The sequence below is a fragment of the Crocodylus porosus genome, unplaced genomic scaffold (assembly GCF_001723895.1).
Source record: "Crocodylus porosus isolate Cpor-Errol unplaced genomic scaffold, CroPor_comp1, whole genome shotgun sequence".
NCBI classification, from domain to species: domain Eukaryota; kingdom Metazoa; phylum Chordata; order Crocodylia; family Crocodylidae; genus Crocodylus; species Crocodylus porosus.
The window spans coordinates 33,126,947-33,147,943 of NW_017728949.1; the positions used below are offsets into that span (position 1 = coordinate 33,126,947).

At 43.1% G+C, this 20,997-nt stretch overlaps 1 long non-coding RNA gene across 1 annotated transcript; it reads left to right on the plus strand.

The window, feature by feature from the left end:
- Positions 1–1,573: 1,573 nt before the first annotated feature.
- Positions 1,574–19,123, plus strand: LOC109322579. Its single transcript, XR_002104416.1, has 3 exons — positions 1,574–1,692; positions 2,572–2,573; positions 19,112–19,123. It is a non-coding gene; the product is annotated as an uncharacterized LOC109322579 (long non-coding RNA).
- Positions 19,124–20,997: the final 1,874 nt, after the last annotated feature.

Sequence of the window (20,997 nt, forward strand, 5' to 3'; positions counted from 1 at the left end):
TGCAGAGCATCCTGTGTGGAATCATGCTTGTATGCGTCTACATATTCTCTTTCTATATCTCTACTGCTATGTCCCCTTATGTAAGTAATAAGTCTGTTTTCCTCTATATCTGGCTAATGTGAAGAAGTGTAAGAGAACTGCTCCTATCCAGCTCAAGAATAAGATCTGATAACACCTTTGATTACTAGCTGAAGAGAATAGGGACTAGTATAATTCTCAAAGAACAACAAGGAGAGGAGTAAAGGGAATATTGGTAGTGGTGTGATTTCAAATGGTGTTCATCCCAACTTTATTTTCATGTGCTAATATGATAATACATGGTAACTATGCTAAAGCTGGGCAGAAAATATTTACCCATTTCATTAGTTTTCAGGTTTAAAAAAACATCCCCATTGTGCATTAGACTTTAAATACAGACATTTCAAAGTGGGAAAAAAACCCAAGAAGAGAGAGACACAGAGGCATGCACACACACATGTGCACACACCCTACACAGGCAAACCCTCATTCATTCTCTCATGTCCACTGGCTTTGTGGTTGACCAGTCACAAGTCTCTTCTTGGGCTGATTCAGATCAGTAGCTTGACTCTCCAGAGTGTCTGCACTATGTCCTCAGTGCTATCAAGGCTGCTGCTCTGCTGAAGAATAAAGCTTTCTTTTCCATGACAGACCTGGAAACATGGCAGTGAAAATATTCTGGGGGCAGGCCCCACTTTTTCTCCTAAGCTTTCTGGAGACAAAGATCTCAGAAGTAGAAGTGTGTAGGGGGTACCCCTGGAACATATTCACTGGTGCACTTCTGGGTTTCTTGGATGTAAACAAAACGCATTTGCTTTTTGGTGGCACCCTTGGAAGTACTGGGATATAGCATAGGCATACCCTCAATTTTTATAATCTAAAGCTAGTATTCTGACTTCCAGGGTAGGATGCATTTAGTTTTTACTGTTTATTCCTGTTCTACTTTGTGTAAACAGTTATTGGAGGAGGGACTTGGTTTCTGGCATCTCAAAGGAGGCTCCTGGCCATTGGCCTCTGGGATATAGCATCATGTTTCATTTGTTTGCCCAATGAGTATTTGCTTATATACAGTTGAACAGCTCTAACAAGAGTGTGTATCCATAGTTTATTAGGGTATTAACATTGGCAGATCTAGGATTTCAAAGGGGGGTGCAGATGATCATAGAATTATAGAAAATTAGGGTTGGAAGGGACCTCTGGAGATCATCTAGTCTAACCCTCTGCTCCAGGCAGGATCTTCTCAGCCAAGGCTTTGTCTAGCCAGGTCTTAAAAACTAGCTGGCACATCATCACACATAAGACAAACACTTACTTTCCTCCAGTTAAAGAGAAACTAGATGCTTTACTTGGGGGGGGGGGTCGGGGAGGGGACGGTAACACTATATTATTCCATTTCAGGACAAAGCAAAAATAACTCTTGGAATGTGAACTAATTTGCTAGATGATACATAAAGTTAAAAAAAAAAATCACAACAAATTAGGTAAAAAATAGTCAAAAGTTATTGTGTCATTAGTCCTGAAGTCATCATAGTTAAATGATTCATTTAAAAAAATCTAGCCTTGTTGAGCATCTTGACAGTGCCTGCAATATTTCACTATCAGTCATTTCTACACCTGAGCTAGTATTACCACACCTGAGCTAAAACTTTCAGTTAGAGCTAAAAACAGTCTGTAGTACTCTGAAACCAGAAACCCATAACAAATAGCAAAATTGCAAAAAGGATCGATTGAATAGTGGAACATCAAGACAAGTAAAAAGGAGAGAGAGGGTTGATCCTGTGGAACACAGTGAAATTAGAAAGAATCATGGAGATGGTAATGAGAAAGAAAGTCAATAAACTCTCTCACCACTGCTCGAATAGAAATGCTACCCTCTTCCTACACATTTCAAAATCCGAGTGGAACAGAAATCAAAACAGAGTGCAACCACACCCCTCCCCCCACCTGTGTCCAGGCTTGCATATTGGCACAGTATATAGTTTGAGGTCTACTAAATGTATAAAGAAGGATACTAGAATGAGCATATACTGACCTTTTCTGAAATCCTATTTTTTTAAAAAATTATTTCCCCCCTTGTATACCAAGTCATTTTTTCCCCAATGTATTATTTTGAAGTATGCTAGAAGCATGCAAAGTACCATCTGAAATGTTATGATATTTGTATTTATTTCATCCTTAATTGAAAAGACAGCAAATAGAATTGAATAAACAATAGTACATAATTTAGATAATATTTTGCAAAAAACATAACAAAACAAAGAATCTGTGTCAAATTTTAGTATAATATGAATTGGAAAGAGCAAGTTATAAAACCCTTAAAAACGAGGCCTGTGACAGATATGGAGACAGATTCTTAAATATAGCAGCAATAGTAGTAATCTCTATAATGGAAAGTGTCTAATATTATGCATACATTTATCAGGGCAATTATACTGCAAAAGTTACCAGATGGCACATAGGTTATATACAGTTTTCAACTGAATTAAGCTTGTGGAAACCCAGGAGAGAAGCTGTTAAACGAGGCATCCTGTACATAAACTATGAAATCCAAAGAAGTAAGCAAAAATACTCTTGTTGAGGGAATAGTTACAATAGTTACAAAATAAGTAATGGAACTCTAAGGGCTTGATTTTCAAAACATGATCATTAACACAGTCTTGTTAACATGCTGTTTCTGCGAAGATAGTAAATGGTGTTGAAAAATTACTGGCTTTTGGGTTTAACATATGTACACATACAGAATACAAAAATCACTGTTTAGTGATCAGCAGGTTCTGTTAAATTTGTTTTGCCCTTCTAGCATTTTAAACTTCTCCACACCACTCTCTTTATTGGCAAGCATAATGATCAAATGCCACCCTCATTTAACTTGTTTTATTGGTTACCAAGAAAACCTGCCACAATCTCTCTGACTGGCAAATGCAATTAACTAACAGATAATGTCAGTAGTAGAAGAATATACAAGGCAGTGAACAATTTCGGCAGTTGATTAAACACTGAAAAAATGCTAATGCTTTAGTAACTTCAAAATAAGTTTAATGCAAGTATCTCATTGTCAGAAATGGTATTTCTATTCCACATGAAGAAAGCAGAAGGTATGGATATATATTTGATGGAAGAAGTTCCCCTTGAGTGAGAGGAAAAGGTGGCAGTAAAACATCAAGTTAGTATAGCTAATTTAAGAATGCCTGCCTGAGTAAGGGGAGAGCCTGAAATAGCACTGTCAGCTCCCTTTTCATTTTAATGGGCTCTAACTCAGGGGCTAATGCTGATACTTCAAACGTCAACATTTTTAACTATTCATTCCATACCAAAAATGTAAGAAAGGCCAGGAAGTCCTATTTTGAAGTTTTAAAGCAACTTTGCAGCAGTGGAGGACATGCATGCAAAAGTCGGGTCAGGAGAAAAGTATAAATTAATATGTGTAGCTTCTTGGAAACAAATAGTACAGCTTCTGGATTGTGGTTGATTTGGCTTCACTTTCTTGAGGGGAAATTCAACTTTTAAAATTTTGGGAACTTTATTATAAGGTACAAAAAAAGAGATTTCCAGAAGTGTCTAACTATAATTCCAGATCATACATATAATATTCAATTCACTGCAAACCAGGACAGTTCTGAAATATTTGGGTTTTTTATGGGGTTTTTTTCCTTCCTCTAAATAATTTGGATGTGATTTTGTCTATTTGGGAATCAGATGTTTTGCTACCTTGATAAAAATAGCCTAGGGCATACCTGAGACTGCTGCTTAGAAACATCGCCATGGTAATCCTGAGACTGCTGCTAAGAAACAAGACCTGCCCATTTGCTTCCACTCTCCACATGCCGCATGCTGAAAAAATTACTGGCCAGGTACAGACATTACACATAAACAAGTATAAATGTGCAAAATATGGTCTACAACTGTAACAGAAAGGAAGTTTGGTGCATGTAGACCGGTTTAAAAATGGCGGCAGCTAGTCTAAAATAGACCTGAATCAATGTGCGCTCAAAGCTCCCCACTGTAACTCAGAATACTTTGCAGGAAGTTATGAGTTACAGTGATCCCCCAGACCCATCAGAAGTTCACTGCTGGTTCCAGGGGGGAGAGAAATCAACCTGCTGGCTGCCAGCCTACAGCTGGTTTCCCCTAGCAAGGCCCCTCCTCCCTTCCTGCCTGTCCTTGTTTTCAGAATGGGAGGGGGGAAAGAGAGCAGAGGCAGCTCATCCTAGGGGTTCCCTGGCTGGCACAGGAGCGTGGGGTGGATGAACACCCCCCCCCCTCGCTTCAGGGGGGGCTCCAATATTCCTGCTCCAGCCTCCAGTGGGGGCTGAAACCCCCCCAGACCAAACTCCCTCTGCTCCCTTTCCCCCCTTTCATTCTGAAAACAGTGACAAACTGGGAGGACACAAGTTACAGAAGATGCTGTTTTGAAACATTTTCATCTGAGCCCTCATGCAATGAGGATTCAGATTTTTGCCCAATCAGCCATTTTTGAAGCTGTCTGCAGTCATGCACTTGTGTTTGGTCACAGTCATAGACCACTTTCTTTGACCAAATTTGGTTAAGACTGTCACTTGTGTCTGCACCCAGACTTAATTGACTTAGGTTAGACTGGTGCACCAAACTTCTGTACCAGATTTCCTACTGATTCATCTTAGGTCACGGTCTGCCAGCATCCCAGCTTTTACAGCTCCTCACAGGGACCTGCACTAGCACTCTTCCTGTGCTCAGCTGCTCCTGCAGAGTGCCCAGAGGGCCCTGCCCTTGGGCTTTTCACAGGGCTAAGCCAGCAAAGCCTCTGTCCCCAGCCCTGCCTCCTACTTGCAGCAACCTGTCAGCTGCAGACAAGTGGGGTGAGGAGAGAGGAAACAGTAGCATCTGCCACACAGACCTGGCAGCCAATCAAGGGTGGCCTGGACACTTGTCTGCACTTGGCTGTCTCTGGCAGGTGGGGCCTGCTGGGAGGCATGCGAGAGTGTCCCCATCCTGCTGGCCTAGCCTAGTGCAGGCAGCCTGTGTGCCCCACTCCCCAAAGGGTGAAAGTGTGTTCTGTTTATTCCTAAACTAACCTATGCTACCTAAAGAAATCCATGTAGGTTTGACTGATGCCACTTTCCTCTTTTTTTAATATCTGTACTGTTACGTAGTTAGCATTTGAGCAGTTCTGAGTGCCAGTTTTAAGTAAATGTCTGAAACTGAGGTCCAGAAAATTATCCTGTGTGCACACAAAAAATCAGTCACATGTCTTTTTTCATTATGCTTCATGTTCAGATAGGGAGCAAATGAACAGGGCTTGTTTCTCAGCAGCAGTCTACAGATTTCTACAGAAACAGAGTAAATGTATCCCCAGCACAGACAATATGGCTGTAGCCATGACATGGGTTGTGCTACTCAGAGGTTTCAGCTGAATTTCTTTTCCCACAACCCCTTTGATATTCCCAACACAATCCTTTTTCTCTAAGTTGTGGAGATCAGATCACACTGTAGTTATAAAATAGTACATTCATATGTCTATTTTAGGAAATGCACAATGATTTTAGCAGACTTTAAAGTAAGTTTTTGGTAATTACCAAAACACAAAGTAGGGTGTTTTGCTGCCAGTGGTACATAGAAGCATGAAAAAGTCTCCCTCTTTGTAAAAACTGTAGTTCCATCCCCTCCCCTGGTCTGCAAACACTGAAAAGGATAGCACAGCTGGTAGCACTGGAATCTGCAGAGGAGGCAGGGAGAAGGGTTGGAGTTCAGGATATGTCCTTTCTACCTTTCTACAGTCTTGGATGGTTAAATCCTGGATTGAAAGTGAAATTACATGCTGGAGTTGATCCAGAAATGTAACATTAACTGCCTTGACTTTCCTTAGCAGAGGCATCATGGTATAATTTTCTTACAGGCATAATTTTCTAGAAGATACTACAATGGCACACACAGATATGCTTGGTGTGCCTAAAAAGCCAGAGTTAATCTGCCTACTTAAGAAATAATTTTGCTGCCCCACTAAAATAGTTGTGATTTCAAACATTGTCCCTTTCTATCTCAGGAGGATACTTTTAAAGCTTTTCATGGGCAGAACCCATCCCCCTACCCCCAGGCAAGCAAACAAACTGTCTGCCTATAGCAATCAGTTTATCTCTCTGTGGTTGAGTGGCCTGTAACGCTGTTTCCCTGGCTGTGCCCTCTTCTAAAAGGGTCTTCAGGGACTGTATCTCTTCCCCCAGTTGGTCCTTTTCCTTCTTCACCTTTTCCCACTGAGCCTGCAATTCTGCACATTCCTCAGTTCTGGCTCTTACCTCTATTTCAAGGGACTGCTTCTGATTTGTAATGCCTCATGACTCGCCATGTATCCTCTCACTTTCTCCATCTCTTTTGCTATAACTTTCCTCATCTTTTCTGCCTGGGTATGGCTCTCCATTAGCTTTTCTCACAGCTCTTTGACCAGGTGTTTGGCCCAAAAGCATCATTCTTGCCAGCTCTCCAGGTCCTTATGCAGGCCTTCTATTTGATCCACCTGGCTGTGGATTTCTTTCTGAAGGGCTCCTATGAGGCTCTTTGATATTTCCAGCTTCTGCAGTAACTCCTTTTGTTCTCCCATCTGGTCTATCCCAGGTTCAGAAGGCTTGATCCTCCATTCCACCATCTCTTTTTGCATTTCTTGCAATTTTTCTTCCTGTTGCCTCCTTTTCTCAGCTACCTTCACCATGAGCCATTCCAGCACTTGGGCCTTTTCTGTTTCTGCCACAAGTAAGTGCTTGATTTCTTTTGACCCGCCTTCTTTCTTGCTGGTCTCACTGCCTTTCGAATTACTATGCAGTAATTCTGTACTGGCCCAAAGGTTCATTCCTCTTCTCAGGGACATGGATTCCTTCTCTGTGCATGGCTGGCTTCGCGGCCAATGCACCACTTTGTCATGGCACAGTATGGCCATGATTTCCCCAAGGCCCCTTCCTGTGCCAAGTTGGCCCAAAGGGCACCCTCGATTCTTGCCTGCCATGGCTTCGATGGTAAATATATATTACCTTTATGTCTTCTTGGACACAGTTTTTGCTGTACTCTTGTGGGTCCTGTTCTGCAATAGGTGTTTCAGTGCACCCTAGCCTTATGGGCTATGCGTGGCTCCAACCACTCCTTCACCATGCCCCAAGCCTCACAGATGGAACTGATGTTGTTCGGTCTGAGCCTTGTTATAATTTGGCCCCCTGGTCCTCCCCAGGCTCTCCGCCCTCTCTGGCACTCGGGCTTCGCCCTCTCTGGCACTCTGTCTCACTCTGCGCCCTTTCTGGTGCTCAGGCTCTCCACAGCCCTGTCTCGCTCTGTGCCTTCACTGGGGTTGGTACCCCCAACTGCTGTGCCCTCTCTGACACCAGGGTCAGTGCACCCCCAATGCTGTGCCCTCTCTGGTGCTGGGGTCCCCACACTGCCATGGGTCCCCTATGAGGCCTCCTTCATCCCCTAATAGCCTCACCCAAGCCACCAGTCTTAAACAGTAAACAAAATGCAAGCCCTTGGGCTACAACATAAATTCAAGCTGCCCGGCTACAACATCATTCAAACCATACCGGGGAATACTCTGTCCCTCAACAGTGTCAGAAGCTGCTCCTGCAGTCAGGCCTCTCCCTTTTGCTTTCTTTGGGAGAGTTCCTTCCCCCTTGGCTGATGGCAGGGACCTGCTGTTCTGGCCTCAGCACTGGGGTTTATATGTGAGCCAGGCCCTGCCCCTTCCGGTCAGCCAACCGCCAGCAGATGTGGGCCACTAGCTGACTCCGGTTGCTCTGGTAACCAGCAGCTGGGTCTCCCCACTCACTGATAGGGCTTTTTCCTTAGCAGTTTCCACTCTAAGGAGCAGGGCACCTAAGTGCTCTGTGACACAGGTCAATGTGGGATATCAGTAATGGTGTCCAGAGCAGGTTGGGGGCATCTGAAACACTTTGGACCTGCCTCAGAGCCACTTTGGCCATTTTGAGGGAATTAGAAGAGGGAGGGGGAGGGACAGAGAGTGGAAGCGGGGGAGGGAAGGGGAGAGGGGGAGGAAGACTGACATCTGTATGTAGCCAGTGAGAAAGATTTCTCCCTGGCTACCTTTTCAGTAGCAGCATCTGTGGCGTGGGACTAAAAAAAGTATAAAAGCCCCTGTTTCCAGCCCTTCTGTGCCTTTTGCTGCTCATTGCCTGTCAGCAGCTGTGTGAAAGAGGAACACTGTGACTAAGACCTGCCTGCTGCTTTTTCATGTTATAAAGGAGTGGTTAGGATTTAGCTTAACTTTAGCTTAGTTTAGCTTAGCTATTTAATTCAATTATTAATAGTATTACAATTCAATTTATTTCTTTGAACTCATTTTTTGGGAACTTGTTTCGGAAACTTTGCAAAAATACAGTTGTGTTTTCCCAGCCAGTGTTATCTGTCACTGTGCAGGGAGGCACAGATTGCTTGCTTGCACACATGCATGCATGCACGCATGCACATACACAAAGACCCATGTTATAGAAAAAAATCACAGCAGAAGAAGACAGACAGATATTTACAGAAGACAAAGATACAGATAATATATTGAGACACAGGAACACACGCAAATAATTTCATTCACACCACAAGATAGACAATATCGTGAGAGTCAGAAAGAAGACATATGATTTCATTCAGAACAGCAGAGACAATATAGTGAGACCCACAAAGAAGAGAGTTAGTGCTCCACACCCCTCACTTTTCCCCTAGACCCAGGTCTCCTCCAGAAAGCAGCACCTTGGAGGAGGCTGAGGTTGAGGAGGCAAGTAGCTCAGCTGAGGCAGGTCCTCCTGCTGTTCAGCCTCAGCCTGCTGAGAAAGGGGAAAAGGCAGGATCCTCACCCTCAACCCAAAAGTGGGGGAGTAGTGTAGTGTGGGATCATTTTGAGGTGGCAGATGATCCCAGGTTTGCCATCTGCCAGCACTGCCAAAGGCACATGAGCTGTGGCAAGAACATGAGACACTTCACCACGGCCATGCTCCTGCATCTGCCTTTCTTCCTGCTGCTCAGCCTGGCACCAGTGCAAGTGTGCCGAAAGGGAAGTCCCCCACTTGCTCCAAAGCTCCCTTACCCCCAAAGCAGAGGCAGGCCACCCTGGACCAGTGGGATAAAGGTGGACAGAAAGGGGGACATGTTCCTAAGGCATGCAAAATCACCCAGAGCATTGGGGAGATGCCTGCCTGCCAGCCCTTCTCCCTAGTTGAGCGACCAGGGTTCAGGCAGTTCATAGCACTTCTGGCCCCATTTTACAAAGTGCCTGCACATACCACCTTTAGCAGGTCAGTGGTGTCCTCCCCGTATCAGGCATGCAGGGAGTACTTGAGGGAGGAGCTGTGCAAGGCAGGGCCGCAGATAGACTTGCACTTGACCTCCGACAGCTAGAGCAGCCAGGGTGGTGATCGCACCTACCTTTCCCTCACACGGCACTGGTGCAATCAGTCAGGCCATAGGTGGGCTCTACTGCAAGCCGAGGTGCTGGATGAGTCCAACACAGCAAGAGAGATCATGGGGGCTGTGATCCACATAGTGCAGGGGTGGCTCACCTGTGAGTTCATGGTCACCAACAATGTGGCCAACGTGGTGAAGGCTGTCCACGATGCCAACTTTGTTGGCATCTGCTGTGTGGCACACAGGCTGCACCTAATAGTGAGGGTTGCCTTGGAGGGGGACAGGGCTGCCAGTGATGGCGCGGCCACCAATACTGCTACAAGCCAGCTGATTTCGAAATGCAGAAAGGTGGCAGGCTACTTCCAGTGCAGCATCAAGCGGGGCAAGATGCTGCAGAAAAAACATGCAGAGCTTAACATCCCACAGCACAGAATCATACAGGATGTGGAGATGGTGGCCGAAGTGCAGAGACGAGGGGATGTGGAAGAGGGGGATCAACTTTCCCATTCCAGCACTATGACTGGCCCAGCACCAGCACGTCTCCTCCACACCAGCCACTGCCAATGTGGGCCATGGGGATGGTTTCAATGGTGGGGTCCAAACACACTAAACACCAGCCTTGGGCAGGTAGCACCGAGGCTTTGGTGGCTACCTATCTCACTGAGGATGCGGAGCCACTGGAATGTGACCCCTTGGCCTACTGGGCAAGCCACAGCAAGATGTGGCAGGAACTGGCCATGGTTGCCTGGTAACACCTGTCCTGTCCACTGACCAGTGTTCCAAGTGAGAGGGTATTCAGCATTGCTGGGGATGTTGTGACACCCCACCACACCTGCTTGGATCCTACATTGGTGGAGCAGCTTGTGCTCCTAAAGATGAACCGCCTGCTGCTTGGGGTTCCCCAAGCTCCACCTGCAGACAGACTGAGTGCCACCCTCCTCACTCTGTCTGCACCAATTTCCTTTTTTGAGGCTTTGAAAAGACAAGTAATGCCCTGCTGTCAGCTGGAGGGGGCACTAACTGCATCACCAGCCAGCAGGGGAAGAACATGTCCCTGCTGAGCTCATTCCCCTGCCAGGGGAATGTAGTTTGCATTGTAATTTGTTCCCTCTCAGGATCAGGCCTGAGAGACTGGAGACAGAGTGCTTTTTTGGTGAGTAATGTGCCTCCACAGGTAGCTGGGTTTTGTTGTCTTTGATAGATTCTGGTGTGCAGTCTGTGGTGGTACTGAAGACAGTTGGCAGGTTTTGTGTTTTGAGGTTTAGGAAGTTGGCTGCAGTTCTGGTAATGAGGTTAGGTGCTTGTTTGAATGTACAAACCACTTTTCAGAGCTGGGCCTATGAACTGCACTTCATCGGCCTCCTAGGTAGTAGGTACAGTAACTCATGGGGGTCAGACTAGATGATCTACTCAGGTCCCTTCCGACCCTAGAAACTATGAATATACACAGTAGAGTTCTGGCACACTGCAACCAGCCGGACATCTGACACCCCAGGCACCTGCGCTTTTACCTGTGCTGCTACATCCCCCTTTCCTCCCTAGCCCCCACCCCAGCCTGTCCCTCACCCCTGATGCCTCCATTTCCATTTTCATTCACTGGCTTTCCTGCCTGCATTGCGGGCCAGGCCAGCCTCTGGCTTCTTTACTATTCCTTCCATCCAGAACCAACTGCAGGTTCTTCCTCAGCCTGACAAAGGGGTTTTCAACCCTAAAGCTTCCAAAGATACTTTTTTTTTTTTTAAGTACTCCTTTTTTTCATAATACACATATAGACGTAAAAATACAAGAGAAGCCATCACACATCATGAATAACATCATATGTCCAACATAACACAACATCTTTACTAATTGCTGTCAGTTCCTTTATAAAATGATAGGCTCTGTGACAGTTCCTTGTGGGTACCTTAGATGCTGCTGCTGATGTTACTGGTGTGGAGCCAGCTAAGTTATTGTACTTGTTGTCATGTAACGCAAAGGACCGGGCAGGAGGCTGTAGCGGAGGTGGAGACCTCAGTGGGGCACACTGCCATGTTGTGCAGAGGCCCCAGTGCCAGGAAGGGTGCATCTTAACACACACACAGTGTCACCCACCCACATCATGAGTTTGCCTGTCAGCAGCTTGGGGTGCATGGCCCCGAACGACAGACTCCCTCAGTGAGACACACACAGCTGGAAGGCTTCGTGGGCTGGCAGGGCCCAGCACCCACTCAGGCCTGTTCTAGGACACAGACTTACAGCTGGCAGACTTTGTAGCCTCAGTCAGAGCTACCACCCCTCCAGTTTTGACCCTCCCCCCCTTGTTGTAACACATAGACATGAGAGGAGTTTTGCCTGTCAGCAGCTTGGGGTGCAGTTCCCCCTCAATCCCTGCACTGATCTTCTTGAAATTTGGCAGGCTTTGTGGCCTCACTGGGAGCCACCACTCCTGAAGTTTTCAGCCTCCTGTATTGTAACACACAGATATGATAGGAGCTTTGCTTTCAAGGATTTGGGGTCAGTTCCTCCCCAACCCCTAAACAGATCTTCATGAAACATGGCAGAATTTGTGGCCACAGTAATAGCTACCATCCCTGCAGTTTTTAGCCCTCTGTGGTGTAACATACAGCCGTAACATGAGTTTGGCTTTCAAGAATTTGGGGTACAGTTTTCCCCAAAATCCTTCACCGATCTTTTTGAAATTTGGCAGGCTTCATGCTTGTAGCAGGTGCTAGCAGTTCTGCAAGTTTAATCAAAATCATACAAAATACAACAAAGTTATAGATCTTGCATTGATTCCCCATTAGATCCTATAGGCAGATCTCCAGATCGAGGCGGAAACCCGGTATGGAGGCTCCGGATCAGATCACAGCCATCCAAAGTGGCCAGATCCAAAGCTGGATTGGATCACTGCTGACTTGCACATACCCTAGTAAATTCACCCTGGCTTCAGGTATTTTCTTGCAGGGACGGGCTGTCTCTGTCCTGGGTCCTGCCGCGGGATGAGTCTCTCATGCCCCTGCTTCTGCCCCTCGGGACAGTTCCCTATCATTTTCTGAATACCAGGGATGGAACTATCCAAAAAAATGGATCACTTTGACATAGATAAGTATACATAACACTTAATCTCAGGTAAACTTATTTTACTATAGCACAATTCCATTGATTTAACCAGAGATTACTTCAAAATATACTAGTGTTCAGAACAGGGCCTATAATGTTTGTTCTATATTCTTGTAGATTCCTCCCCCCTTACCCTCAGTTATATTTGTATTTTTGCATAGTTAGAGTTGGTTAGTCTATTTTTAGTTAATGTTTCCATTTTGTGTCCACTAGGAATGAAGAGATATTATTGGTTAAGGATAAGATTTTAGTAGCTGTGGAATAATTCGTTTTTATGTTTTATCTCAGTTGCAGTGTTTTCTAAATATTTGGGGTATTTTCTCAATGGAAACTATGCCAGTAAGGAAACAAATTATGGATTATTTTTAACTAGACATTATTTTTTATCTATCCAAAGACAGAATCTAATTGAGAAAACATCTCAATCCCTAGTTTCATTTGTTCCTTATTGTTTGCAAAGTTATTACTAGATGGGCTAAGTACAGGTAGTCAAAACACCTAAAGGCAGAACTGATTCAAGCTAGGCAGCTTTCTCTAAGCTTCATAGGTTGAACTGATAACCAACTGAACTGATTTTCAGCTTTCAATTGGGAAAGGCAGAGAGAGGTCTGCACTGACCCAGACCAGTAGGCAGGGGGTGCTAAAGCATATCTTCCAGCCTGCTGGACATTGCCAACCCAGCCAAGTTTCCCCAAGTAGCTCCCCCACAACCCCCTGCTGTCTCCCCACAGGGGGTTAAGAAGCCCCCTGTCTGGCTGCTGGCCCATGTTGGGGAAACCTCTCCCTCAGGGGTTTCTCCCACTCTCAGTTCCCCAACCCAGGTAGCCCTGGGGAGCTGAAGGGATTTTCCCTTCTTCCCAGCTGCTGGGACTGCTTCACTGCTGCCACAGGAAGGAGGGAGAAGTTCCATGGGCCAGGTTTCTTTTGATTTCTTTTGATACGAAATCAGATGCCTTTACATCCTCCATTTTTCTTTTCAAGATAAGAATTGTGGACATAAAGGCATTGGGTTTCGTATCAATAGAGGACAGAGGATAGAGTAGCAGAAAACCAGAATGTCCTCTATGATGGCCACCCTAGTTGGATTAGAAATGACCTCTTGAGGTCCTTTCCAACCTTAATTTACTATGATTCTATAAACCCTCATGGGGCCGCTATCTCTCCCTACCACCACCCCAATCTGGCCCTCCCTTCCCCTACTGAAGCTTATTGAGATCATGTTCCCAGTGCAGCTCCCACAACTTGCACAAGCGGGAACCTGATTTATGATGCTATAGCTTAAATTAAGCTATATCATCATATATCAGGTCCTTCAAATGTGTGCATACCCTGACTTCCAGCTGTTGCCAAATATTTAAAATTGCACATAAGGTTTTCAGACAGGTATCAGCTGAACCATGTGTATTTAAATACTATACCCAGATTTTCATGTGTGATTCATTCATGGACTCCAACAATGCCAGAGTAAATTTTAATGGATCTGATAAAATGCCCAGTAAAATAGAATGGATTTTCAGAAGAGCAAAGCTTCTCTTGAGAAATTTCCTATTACATATCACACTGTGATCTGGACATAAATGCTACTATGATGAGACTTCATTGAAGGAAGATTTACAATGAAAAGCTAAAATAATATTTAATTTCATTTAAATTCATGTTAAATCACTAAAGATTAGAAGGTAGCTGTCATCTTTCCTTTGAGGAATGACTGATGTTCTTGTTGTGTTTGCCTCCTTTTATGCAAAGAATTTGCTGCTGTTTCTGAATACACTAATCTAATTGTTAAGTGGGCAACTATGTACAAACTATCCTGCTGCTTACTTAGTAAATGAATAGGCTTTTTACAGGTTTACCATATAGAAACATTGCACAATAAAACTTATTAAAATTGCTGTACTGTAACAAAGAGATTAACTGCATTATCTTTAATGTGACAGCTACATTCTGTTCTCACAGGAGAGTTCTGAAGCATTTACTCCCTGCCAGAAGAAAACTTGAGGGCTGACACATTGAAACTTCACACAAGAAATAATAGTGTAGAACTACTAGGCTCTCTTCATGAATAATGAATGTATTTCTAATTTCATCTGAGGCACACAGTTACAAATTAAGTTAGTGGTAAACAATGGTAAATACTGATTTGAATGTGATAATAGATTTTTTTCATTAAAAAAAATTAAATGGTGAGAATAATTATGGAAAGCAGGCAAGAGAAAATAGCTGGATGCTTTAACTATTCAGAATGTTCATATTCCCCTCCAAAACATCCATAATTATTTGACTGACGGGCGAATTTAAATCAGTTTATTATGGAGAATGGCTTTGTAGGAATAAGACAGAGATGTGAATGACCACAAGTGTTCTCTGTGGAATAATTATTTCCAGAAATCTATATGCTCATCACCACCAAAACAACATTTTGGAACCTAACTAAAAGCTTCAAAAAAATATAGATGTCTTTTGGTATGTCTACACTGCACAGTGGTGCAGTGAAATCTGAGCTATCTCTAAACAAGTCATTTTTGGGTGTCACAATTTTTATGGGTCAGGAATACAGCCATATTAGTATGGACTTCTGGTTTGCTATACTTCCTTCAGTGCAGAAGAGTCCTTGCTTAGAGCTTGCTTTAATATCTTTGTACTGTGTTGGATCATGTTGATATACCATTTATGTGGTCTTTTAAATTTTCAGTAGTATTGTAGATTCTTACATCTTAAAGGCCTAATATGCAGTCTTTTCATGTTTTTAATAGATTGTGTATCAGGCTTAGATATTGCTCTCTTTATATTATGATTGGCGTCTTATTTTTTCTGTGATCAAATTCTGTCATTGAAGGACTGCCTGTGGGGATGCCAATTAACTAATTAATCCAGAGGGTTTTTAATCCCCTATGACCCACACATATTCAGGTTCAGGGCATTAAAGTAAGTTAATTTCCCTGAGCTGATCTACTGCCCCACCACACTCAGAGTTAGAAAGAGTATCTACACACTACAACACAAGTAGGTTGAGCAATATAAGCTGTATTACACAACAAAACCCATTCAACAACTACTTGACAATGTTCCTGTAACACCTGAGCTGCAACACAATACAATACATATGATGGGACAATAACCTGATGCACATCCCAAACCCAGTGTCCCTGGTCACACAACTAGTCAACTACACATTACAACGAGCTTTGGTCACTACACAGTTAATTACTGTGTAACCTCACAGACAACCCAGAAACCACGATGGCAGCAAGAACACCCTGGGCCTGGTCAGCAGGAGAAACTCACTGATAGTCCCTGAGGATTTCTAGCTTTTCCCTGCTTAGATACTCAGCACCTCAGATAGAGAAAGGGTGATACTTTATCCAGCTGTAGCTTCCCAACGGCCAGGTCACAGCAAGGAACTGCATTCAATGAGCTCCCATACCCTGGGAGCCCTGAGTCAGGATTGTGTAGCCAGAGTGACTCCAAGGCCAAGCCTGAGCCTGAGCCCCTGCTGGCTGCTCAGGACAGGATTTATAGCCTTCTAATCATGCCACCTGTCACTCACCCAATGGTTTAATCATCACCCTTTTCACAATACCCAGTCAAATTCAAACCTGGGCAATACTTAAAAGGAGCAATCAATTCAAAATATTCAACTCAGTACAAGCAACATTATCTTAACTGCTTTATTAATTAACATATCAGCACTGATAAACAGTTGCATTACCATTATATACTATGCAAGCCCAGACCTTAAAAGTAGGTCATGATTTCATCAAGGTTGAGAGTTCAAACCCTCTAGAAACTTCTTACCTCTAGTCATATGGCGCATGCGTGGACTTTCACTGTTGTACACCATCAGAATCTGAACTGAACTAAGTAGCAGGCTGGTGCTTCCAGCTGGGGGAGCACGCCAGAGCCCTTCAAGAATCCAGTGCGCTCCTGAGGCTGGCACTCCCAGCCCTGGGCACATGGGGCACTTGGCTTGCTACTTGCTAGTTAAGGGGAGCCCAAGATCATGAGTCCAGGTCCCCTTGCATAGGCAATAGAGTGATTTAGATCTGATCCCAGTTTCACAATCATATCTCCTGCCATGAATGTGGATTCTCAGGAACTGTGATTGTTGGGATCATGGATCAGATCCCATCCCACTTTTAAATCAATGTTGTCACAGGCTTGTGTCTCAAAGGCCAGATCTCAAAAAATGCTTAATATTTCCCTTGTTCAGAGACAATTTAGTTAATTTAAGCTAAGCAGGTGAAAAGAATGGTAAACTGTGAAATCACGATAACATATTATGCTGAATGTCTAGTGTGGTGCATGTTATTTGTTTAATCTGTTGTCCATTTACTTTCTCATTCAAAAGAAAATTATTTTTAGCAAATATCAGACTTTGCAAAGAGCAGCCTTACTGCATTTCTGTAATATTCAGCAACCTCTACTGAAACTTTCTCACAATATGTTCTCATTTAAGTAAATAAGGATATTTTTCCATACGCTTACCAGAATGCAGAAACAAGACCACAGGAAGAAAGTGAAATGTGTCAATTATAACAAATTAAAGTTGTATGCCACAGAATAAATCTAACATCTCTTTTGTTTCATATGGCAACTTATATCTAGGATATTATATATCTTGTGTTTTATAGACATACATACAGTATGATAAAGTTTCCTTTAGCATACTCTGTATTTGCAAAAAGCAGGGTTTAACATAAATGAAAATTTTATCTAAATCTAGAATTTTATCTAAATTTAACCCTATACCATAGGATTAGTCCACACTGAAGTCAATAAGACTGTGTTTTTGAAGTTAAACTTCTAGAGGTTTGTAGAAGCAATGACATAATTACTATAATGAATGCACCAGAATGAGTAGATAGCCACACACACTTGTGTGTATTTACAGATGCATATATCTATATACATATTTCGTGATTCTATCTGTACATGCACAAATATATCTGGGCCAAAGTATATGCAGGTTAACTAATGGAGCAACTACATCAGCCTACATCAATTAATACACAGAGTGAGAATAAACACTGTAATAATTAGACCAGAGACAGAGACAGAAACTGTTTTTCACTGTAAGAATGATAAGAAAAGCACAAATAAACAAAAGTTCATACTTGGGAAACCTGCTAGTAAACACTGAAATTCTCTTATGGGTCCTCTGTATTCTGAGCATGTAACTGTAGCTTTGTTTTTGATGTTCTTTGAGCCCTGCACATTTTAGTACCCAGAACTGCAGTAAATTGAGTGTCTGACAGCTCTTGAAATCCATGTTCTGTTGCTTTCAGGTTGAATACATTCTGAAATCAATGAAAGAAAATGTACAATTTTTTATACATGTTTAATATATTTCTACAAGAAAAGGTCAAATGAAGTGGAACATTTCATTTTCAGTGATCTCGTGTTTGTAGAGGCAGACAGAAATTATGATGATCAGATGAAGCTGGTAGGCTGAGATATTCTTAAGACTTGTAGAAATGTACATGTCTTAGTGAGATTACAAAAATAATAGAACAATGCTACAAAGCTCTACCACAAAAATATCATGAATAAATTAACCACTACAGCTAATTTACTGTTTTCAGATACTACTAGGCTACAATTAATGATTTATCTATTTAACAGAAGGTTTATTTTGAAATGGCGAAGTATTGGAGGTTGTCTTAGCACACCTCTTGTCTTTCTCCTCTGCATGATAAGTAAGTGAGATGATATTGGTATAATATATATAAGGAATGCTCCTCTGGATGGCAGCAACATGCTAGAATGGCAATTGATTATATTATATTAAAGACATGTATAATATAAGGGATTATATTAAAGACGTGATAATAAGGTATTAAATGAAATGAATTTTATTTTAGCAATGTAAAGGAAAAATAAAAGGGAAAAAGTAGGTACGTGATGGTCTTTCTAATATCACACTAGTATAAGTCAGTAGCAAAACTAGGAGAAATGTTTTCTTTGAAATATTTTTATTTTTGTTCTTATTGGAATGTTCTGCATGAAAAGAAAATGCATACATCTCTGCTTAGTAGTAGTGTCCCTGGTGGGATGTGGAGCTAGGGTAAAAGAGACTGGATTAAGTTAATTGTGTTCTTTGCTAGTTAGGCTCTGTTGGAGGCTTGAATAAGAGTACACTTAATAGTATAGGATTTACTCCCAGTTTTGGCTTAAAAGTGAAAGTCATCTAAAAATGTCAAATTCTCCAAGTTTTCCTTGTATAAACATAAATGGTTGTGAGTTCTCTGGACTCTGTCCACGTTAGCTTAAAGAACTGAAAACCTCAGCATAAAGTGAGGTGGAATAAAACTTCGGTATTTCAGGTTTCTAATAACACCTAAGCCATAAGTGAGTTTATCAGCATAAACTGCCTGCTTGTTTGAGGGTGGGCCATATCTCTCCTGTCCCCTGTGGGGGCCTGTTTTGATAGTCCACCCTCCAAGGTTAACAAAAAGAGATTGGTATAAGATGGATAAGAGAGAAAATACTGTTTCTTTGACAGATTCACTCTATCAAAGTATCACTGTATAGTCTTTCATATTCAATGATTGATAGGATGCCCCCTTCCTGACTTTTCTAATGGCTTCACTGTAACGTTACAGGTTATATACCTGTGTAAGATGAAAAGATAGGAAAGACAGTTAGAGTGCTGATGATGGAAGTCCTAGGTGGAATTTGACCAACTGCATCCAAAAAGTTTTTGAGCTTTCACATTTAAATATTAAAAAATACATATAGAATGGGGGGGGAGGGGGTTGCTTGCATTTAAAAGTTCTACAAAGTCTCAATCAATGAGTTTGTTTTAAATGATGGAGAGCATGGATCAGTTTAGCTGGGTTTCACTGTGGCCTGATGCTATAAAGCTGTTCTTACCCTTTGGGTAAGGTTCAGAACAGCTGTAAATGAATAAATAATGCAGCTAATACATAAACAAATAATGAGGAAATGCTATATTAGTATGCTCAGATCCTGGCCTAGTAAGCATAGACCCAAGTCCATGCTTAGGGCAGCTTATCCATGCTTGGAGCACTTACCAGGGTAACATTCAGAAATGGAATGTAGCTACATTTGCCCCTTCCAGTACATAGGCAGGTCAATATTAGGCCAGTCCCTGGTTTACAGTAGGGGAACGCTCTTTCTCTATCAGGACCTATTGAGAAAACTTATATTTCTGAGCAAACAGTGTTGATAATGGACTCTTTGAGCCCTGAGTCAGCGATGTGCTTAACCAAGTCTTACCTTTAAGGTGCTTAGAAAAGTGACTTTGGGCCCCTGAACGTGGCCTACAGTTGTGGTGTAACACATGTGCACAGCAGCAGAGCACTTTTAAAATGGTCAGTCATGTTAAAAATAAATCCTGGTAAAATAAGGTATTACATTAAGGTGCTGTAAAGCAGAGCACCTTAGGGACCTTGTGTTCCCACCAGGGCTAGTTTTTGGTGTGGTGGTGGGCCTGTCAGCAGGGGAAGGAGTTGCTAGCTGCTTTGAATGGTCAGAGATGAGAGGAAGGAGAGGGGAATGGAGACTCTGCCTCTCAGGTCCGTATTGGGGGTGGGGGGAGGAAGCCAGGAGGTGCCTGCGAGGCAAGGGGGCTCTATCCCATTCCCTCGCCACTCTTAGTTCTGGCCATTCAAAGCAGCCTGGAGCAGGCAGCATGTAGCTGCCAGTTGCTTTGAATAGCCATAGCTGGGGAGAGGGAGAAAATGGAGCCCCCCCCCCCGCATTTCACAGGCCCCCTTCCCCCAGCTACTCTGGCTGGGGTCTTGTGGGGAGTCAGACTGGTTCCATGAGGTGAGGAGGCTCCATTCCACCCTATTCCTCCTCTCAGTTCTGGCTATTCAGAGCAGCCAGGAGCTTTCTCTCCTTCACCTCCCTCCCCCTATGACAGCCCCACACCTGGGGAGGGGGGGAGTGGAGCTGGGGAGAGGGGCAGATTGGCAGCCTCCTTGGCGGCTGCTCAAGTGCCCCTACCTACTGGCCAGGGCTGGTGCAGGCTGTCTCCACCTTCCCCGTGATCCAACAGGCAAAAGTTTGTTGGGTTGGGGACAGGAGGACTGTAACTCATGGTGCTTTATGTAAAGCATCAGCAGTTAAATCAGATCTTTAATGTTTGTAGGAAACCTTAATCATTAGAGTTACCTATGCTTATAGGTAAGCTTATATTAAGTATCTTGCTAAATTAGAGATTAAAACTTTCCCTAATGGGTCTTCACTCTGTTTACATATCAATATAATTAGCCTTTAACCCTGGAGTGGAAATCCTACTGACAGCCCCATACTAAAGAACTTATTTAGATTTACAATGTAAATTTGCCACAGAAAGAACCAGGGGTAAAACTATACCAGTATGTTATACTCTTGCAAACATGGCAAGGGACAGAAGTTACACATAAACTGGTTTAACAGACCTGAAACTGGTTTAAACCTGTAACAAAACAGAAGTTCAGTGCACATAAACCAGTTTCAAAATGGCTGAAACTGTTTAAGATAAACCTGGTTGAATGTGGCATCAGA